Raw genomic sequence first — 6753 nt, 5'->3', positions numbered from 1 at the left:
TATGGTGTGACCAGCATTACCATAGTCATTAGCTTGGGACAATGTGATTTTTGGTTGGGAAAGGGTATCTTTACTGATGTCATCTCCTTTTCAGGGAAGAGCTAGCACTGTCTTTGGGTAAGTCCATTGTTGTAAATATTGATGATCTTTTAAGGAAGGAAGAAGCAATGATGATCACCAATGATATTAGTTTGTATCTATTACATCAAAATTTCAAATTTTCTCTTCCTCATATCAAACAGCTGTATAATATATTTCAAATTGAACTTTGAAAAATGAAGGCTGTATTAAAGCAAGCAGCTTGTCATGCTTTTTGAATTGTTCTCTGTGTGAATCCACAGTTACCAAGTGGATACCATTTTTTAAAAATCTCTTTGAAGAAATTATCTACCATTAAGGCATATTATTAGTTTAATTGACTTAAATATAAAATTAAGATGAATATATATTGATAATTAAATAGTTTGTAAGAATTTAAATTGATATATGTGGGAAATTCAGATTTTTTTGAAAGCCAAGTATGCTATTTAAATTCTGTAATATTATTTTAAACTCTAAAAATTAAGTGGGGAGAACCATACCCACGAAACTACATTTGTACACATATAAACACAAAGATTTAAATAGACTCCAAATTTATGAAACATATATGGGTGCACCTATGATGACCATTGTTCTATGTTTAAATTATATTACAAATTGTGTAAAATTGCTTCATGTAAATAAAAGCAACCATTTGGAGACGTTTAATATTTTGAATGTATTGTGTTACATAACAGCTTGTGGTTTATTAATAAAATCTAAACAAGAGTGACCTACAATTTAAGTTTTCAACCAAATCTCTGGATGATCTTATCTGTTTTATATTATATATGGATCACTCACAAAGAAAGCAGAGACATTTGATTCTTAGTCTTTGTACAATGTCAATTTTGAATAATATCTAGGATCAGATCAGAGAGTAAATACTTCTTGTTAAAGATGCATTTTTTCCCCATCTAGGTATTAAATATCTCTCAACTATTAGTGATGTCAATTACCGTTGTTAAATAAGCTAAGAATATACTAAATGTTATCAGGTAAGTATGTGAAGACAAAACAAAAACACTTCATGTACTCTGGCAACATTTAATCTCTCCCCTTTAACATAATACAAAAAATAATAATAAAGTTATATTTAAGTTTTCAGCTAGTTAATTTTAAATCCAGTGTTGTTTATGAGCTGAATTAATGGTCCAAACATATTGAATGCTGGGGAAAAAATAAGATATGCACAAATTTGTCTACATTTCCATTTTGAAATACATTGAAAACCTTTCAAACTTCTATTCAAATGCTAATATACTGCTGTTTTAGAATATGGTAGTCTGGCCAGTAATGAATTTCTGTGCAAACACAATTTTATTCAAAGTAGGTAGTGCCTTTCTGTTCTTCAGGTGAATTCGTTCCCTAAGAGTATACAATGTAGGAAGCCTACAAGCACATTCGAGAGGAACTGAACAAATGTAAAATACTTTATTACCTGCTCATCATCAGGTAGAAATATGTTTATAAATTACAGAAGGACTGAAAAGATATATTTTAAATTGAGATTTGTTGTAATTCTTTATTCTATTTAAATAATTCAAATTTTTTGATCTAATTCTAAGTCACACATTTGGTTGCATCTCAGAAAAGTAATTCCATGGCAGGGAGCCTCTAATCCTGGTTGGAATCTTCATGGTTCTGAGCCCTAAATGTTCAAATTTTCAGCAACTGTTATTGCCATTCCTTGTGCCAGGCACCGGTAATTAACATGATACAACAGGTAAGCATGGCTTCCATTTAAAATGCTTATTGAGTGAGAGAGATGGAAGGAGACATAAAAACATGTCAATAGGTTGCATGTGTAACAGTAAAGATGTCCTTCAGTTTTATTTAAGCACAAAAGGTTTTTGGAGGAGGTAATGCTGTGGGGAACAGTGTAGTTCTGCTGTGTTCTAGAACCCATATGTGTGAAAGAACGTGAATGAAAAACTACAGTAATATGATGAGTCACAAATCTATCATAGAGATTCAGACAAAGATGATAAGTTCTTAAAAAGGGCTCAAAAGTGGAGAGGGAAGAAATATTTGGGTGGTTAACTGTAAGAACATGTTAGTGATTTTATTTGTAATAAAGAGTTAAATTCTATTTTGATGGTTGACTGTAAACAGCTTTCAGACCTCATGCTTGGCGCCTCTTGTGCCCCACACTTGGGCAAGGAGATAAGTGAGCCCAAGTGTTTTCCTTAAGCACCTGCAGGAGATTCAAACCACCCAATTTCCTGCCCCGTATGGGAATCCTCACCCAGACCCACCCCTGACCACAATAAAAGCCCCAGCCCAGGACACTTCCCTTGCTTTCTCAAACTGCTGTGGAACTTCTCAGACTGCTCTGCTCATCTCTGCGACCTCAATTATGTAAGGATAATAATCCTTTTTGTTTTTCTTTCTTTTTTTTTGGNTCTTTCTTTTTTTTTTTTTTGGTGTGTGTGGTGTCATGTGTCTCTGTATTCTAACCAAAACTGGGGGGAGGTTCCTTCTGTTTTAAGAAGAGGTCAGGTCACAACAGTGTTGAAGAGAGTTTATTGGTCGTGATTTTCAGTTTTTTGCTCTCAGTTACAAGGTGTCGTTAGAAAGAGCTGGATCATAATGAAATTCATTGGAGGTCACGATGACTTTTCAGTTTTATACCTAATGAATTTATGGTGCCTGGCTAGATGTTTAGCTCATTTTTGGCTTATGAAATCAAAAGAGGGAACATAGGATTTGGAGCCATTTTAAATAAAGAATAGTTGAAATCATATGAAAACTAAAGAAAAGTGTTCAGCCAGGAAAAGTGTTCTTGGAGTAAATGAATAGAAATTATCCAGGGTGCCTGGGTGGCTCAGGCAGTTAAGCATCCAACTCTTGATTTTGGTTCAGGTCATGATGTCAGGGTTGGGAGATCTGTGCTCAGTGGGGAGTCTGTTGCCCTTCCCCGCCGCTTGGTCCTGCACTCTCTCTCTCTCAGATAAATAATAAAAAATCTTTAAAAAATTATCCATAACTCATAACTTTTTATATAAAATGCACTTCATAAAAATGACAGTGAAAGCCAGTTGTCTACTTTTACATACTAAGTTCAAGTGACAGCACCATCCAGTGTTAGATTAAAAGAAATAAAGTCCTAGCAACAAATTCTCTCTGTATATATATTTAAGATTTTTAGTCTGTTTTCAGTGTTAAGAAAATTTTAGAAGTAAACCGATAGTCAAGTAGTTTCAGAAGCTAAATTCTACAACATGTGCTAATTACAAATATTCTTTGGCATTTACAATGTTTAATAGCATGGGTTTATGAAGAACTAGATATTGGTTTCTNGAATAGCATGGGTTTATGCAGAACTAGATATTGGTTTCTTCTAAAATGCAGGTATGTATGTGTATACCTATTATTGACATCTAATAAAAAATATTTGAGGACTGTCCTCTGATTCATGTCATACTGAGCTTTTATTTTACCAACCATATTACAAGGTGGAAAAACTCAAAATAAAAATTGAGGTAAAACTTTCTTTCCTGATATTGCACTGCTGTATAAGATGGACTACGTCTGAAATAGCATTTCTTTATGTTGAGTGAAACTCTGCTCAGCTAATCTGATTCTCCTTTTTTTGGCCACTTACAAGACTTTGGTTTCAGTTACCATNTGGCCACTTACAAGTCTTTGGTTTCAGTTACCATTTTATTATTTCTATATCCAAGCATATCATTTTTACACATTATTCTGTGCATGTGTCCAAAATTCTATGCTCTAACTTATTCAGATGGATAGGTAATTAAATTTGGGAACTAAAGTCATTTCAGTGACCCAGGGAAGCACAAAACAGCAATCAAAAATGAATCTATCATTTTAATTTTGTTACTTATGAAAAATATTTCTAAAACTCCATAAATATAAAATTGGCTTACTCTGGAAGGCAGGCAGACTTTAAACATAGTTCCTGTCAATTATTATATTTAGATATTTAGTAAAATCCTTAGCCTTATAAAGGACAAAGAACACTTTTCCTATATTTATAAGATTAGCAGTCATATTTCTCTACTTATCTATATGTAATTGTCTTGAAGACCAGAGAATTAGACTTAAAATTCTCTCCTCTTCCTTAGACTCATATTTTAATTTCTGTAAACTCATTGCCTCTGTTTTAATCTGAAACCTTTAGCATTAGCTTTTCACAAACAAAATTGTATATAGTAATTAAGCTAGTCGATTGCAATGTTTAACAATTCTTCACTGTTTTCACCTGGATTTCCATAATCTCTGATAGTAAAACATTCCATATCTAAGCCCTTACATTGGTATGAGAGAAAGGTACTTGAGTTAAGACAATGCACCTGTTACTAATCAATGAACATGATTAATGTACCAGTTGATATGGGAAGCCGGCACATGGATCCTGTGTGAATTGAAATTAAAGTATCTTGGAAAAAATAGCTTTAGAAACTATTGTATGATATTTTAAATATAATCGTCTGGCAATATAGTCGGGAAAAACAGTATAATGAAAACATCATATAGATATAATAGTTTTATTCTGGTTAGTTTTAAATCCTGAGGGCTGGCCTGATTAAGAACAGTGCTCTGGTGAATTTCATGATGGCTCCTTTTACCCTTTGCCTGCTGGAAGCACAGGATTTTACTCTAATATTTACTCTGAGAACCTAGAAGAGATCCTGGAGATGAAACTCACAAACTTGTGGAGGCTCCCCTGTGACTCAGTTGCATTTTTGACTGAGTTGTCCATACTGAGCCACAGCAATTTGTCAGTTATGGTTCAGGTTTTCTTATCCGGACTGATTGCCTCCAGGCTCCCCATCAGGTTCTTAGTAACTATCAAATTCCTTTGTGCTTCCAGCAGGCAGAGATGAAAAGGAACCATTTTGAGATAGCTCAGAACACTGCTCTCCTTAACAAGGTCTTTCCTCAGGACAAACTAACCAGAGCCTAACTTTTTAGGGTTCTATCAGTCTAACTAAACTGGGAGAAGTGATATACCCAACTCCAACCTCCTGTAGCAATCCTGTCTTACCTAAGGGAGGAAAGGAAAAAATTAGAAATGCTTGTGAAGGTCACAGGCCAGAGGTATAAACTCACTAAAAGACTGAGATAATTCTAGGATTACCGTATCCTTTCCCTCCCCACCCTTCTTCCTCACCACCACAATATTAAAGGTCTACTTAAAGCACCTCTTTTTTTTTTATGAGGTGGCTGGGTGGTTCAGTGGGTTAAAACTCTGACTCTTTAAGTATTTTTTTTTTTAAGATTTTATTTATGTATGTGACAGAGAGACAGCCAGCAAGAGAGGGAACACAGCAGGGGAGTGGGAGAGGAAGAAGCTGGCTCCCAGCAGAGGAGCCCGATGTGGGACTCGATCTTGGAACGCTGGGATCACGCCCTGAGCCAAAGGCAGACACTTAATGACTGCGCTACCCAGGTGCCCCTGAAACTCTGACTCTTGATTTTTGGCTCAGGTCATGACCTCAGGGTCCTGAGATCGAGTCCTGTGGCAGCTCCACCAAGGAGCCTCTTTAAGATTCTCTTTCTGCCCCTCCCTGTTCCCCCCCCACTCTCTCTCTCAAAAAAAAAAAAAAANAAAAAAAAAAAAAAAAGTGGGGGGGAGGGCCGTTCTTTTTACCTAATACATCATGCCTGACTCTCAGGAGAAAGATTGCAAAGCCTACTAAATGGGGGGAAAAATCACAATTTTAATAGAATGAGCATTAGAACCAGATAGATCAGGAATGTTGAAATTATCAGAGTGGGCGTTTAAAAAAATGATCAATATGCTGTATGATGAAAGAATTCTATGGATAAAGTAAACATCATGCAAGAACAGGAGGGCAGTGTAAACACATCAAAATCATTAGAATTAAAAAAAAAACACAAGGCAGCAACAAAAACCCCAAAAATAAAACAAAAAAACTAAAGGTAAAACAACAATGAAGAATGACTGGGGTTTAATAATACACTGATCATAGCTGAGGAAAGGATCCCTGAGCTTGAAGGTTTATCAATAGAAACCTCCAAGACTGGAAACCAAAGAACCAAGATGGGGGCAGGGAGAACAAAATACCCAAGGACTGTAGGACAACTATGAAAGTTGTAACATACACATGATGGGAATACCAGGAGAAAGAGAAAAAGGAACAAAAATACCTGAACAATGACTGAGTTTCCCCGATTTAATGTCAGACACCAAACCACAGGTCCAGGAGTATCAGAAGACAACACAAATGTCAAAGTACACTTAAGTATATCATTTTATAACTACTAAAAATAAATAAAAAATCCTTTAAAAAGCCAGGGGGTAGAAAAAAACCTAGAGAGGAACAAAGATAGGAATTATATCTGACTTCTCTTCAGAAACCCTACAAGAAAGAAAGTAGAGTGAAATATTAGTTGTCAGAGGAAAAGTCCACTAACCTAGATTTCTGTACCCTATGAAATTCTGCTTCAAAGTGAAGGAGAAATAAAGATTTTCTTAAACACTGAGGGAATTTGTTGCCTGTGGACCTGCCTTGCTAGGTATGTTAAAAGCAACTCTTTAAAGAGAAAACACTATAGGCCAAACTCTAGATAAGCAACAATATCAAAGAAGGAAGGTAACAGACTTTTTCTTGATTGATCTAACAGACGTTGGTTTAAAAAATAAAAGCAAGATATTCTTGCTGATATGTTTATATGTCT

At 35.2% G+C, this 6753-nt stretch overlaps 1 long non-coding RNA gene across 1 annotated transcript in view; it reads left to right on the top strand.

Moving 5' to 3' along the window:
- Positions 1 to 634: 634 nt before the first annotated feature.
- The window catches only part of LOC117804373, a 72800-nt gene continuing 66681 nt past the window's right edge, over positions 635 to 6753 (top strand). Inside the window, exon 1 of the long non-coding RNA XR_004628728.1 lies at positions 635 to 1079. This is a non-coding gene — a long non-coding RNA (uncharacterized LOC117804373). The remainder of the gene's footprint in view (positions 1080 to 6753) is intronic.

Source organism: Ailuropoda melanoleuca, chromosome 11, assembly GCF_002007445.2.
Source record: "Ailuropoda melanoleuca isolate Jingjing chromosome 11, ASM200744v2, whole genome shotgun sequence".
Classification (NCBI taxonomy): Eukaryota; Metazoa; Chordata; class Mammalia; order Carnivora; family Ursidae; genus Ailuropoda; species Ailuropoda melanoleuca.
The sequence above is the reverse complement of the archived record's forward strand: the minus strand, read 5'-3'. Positions and strand labels throughout refer to the sequence as shown.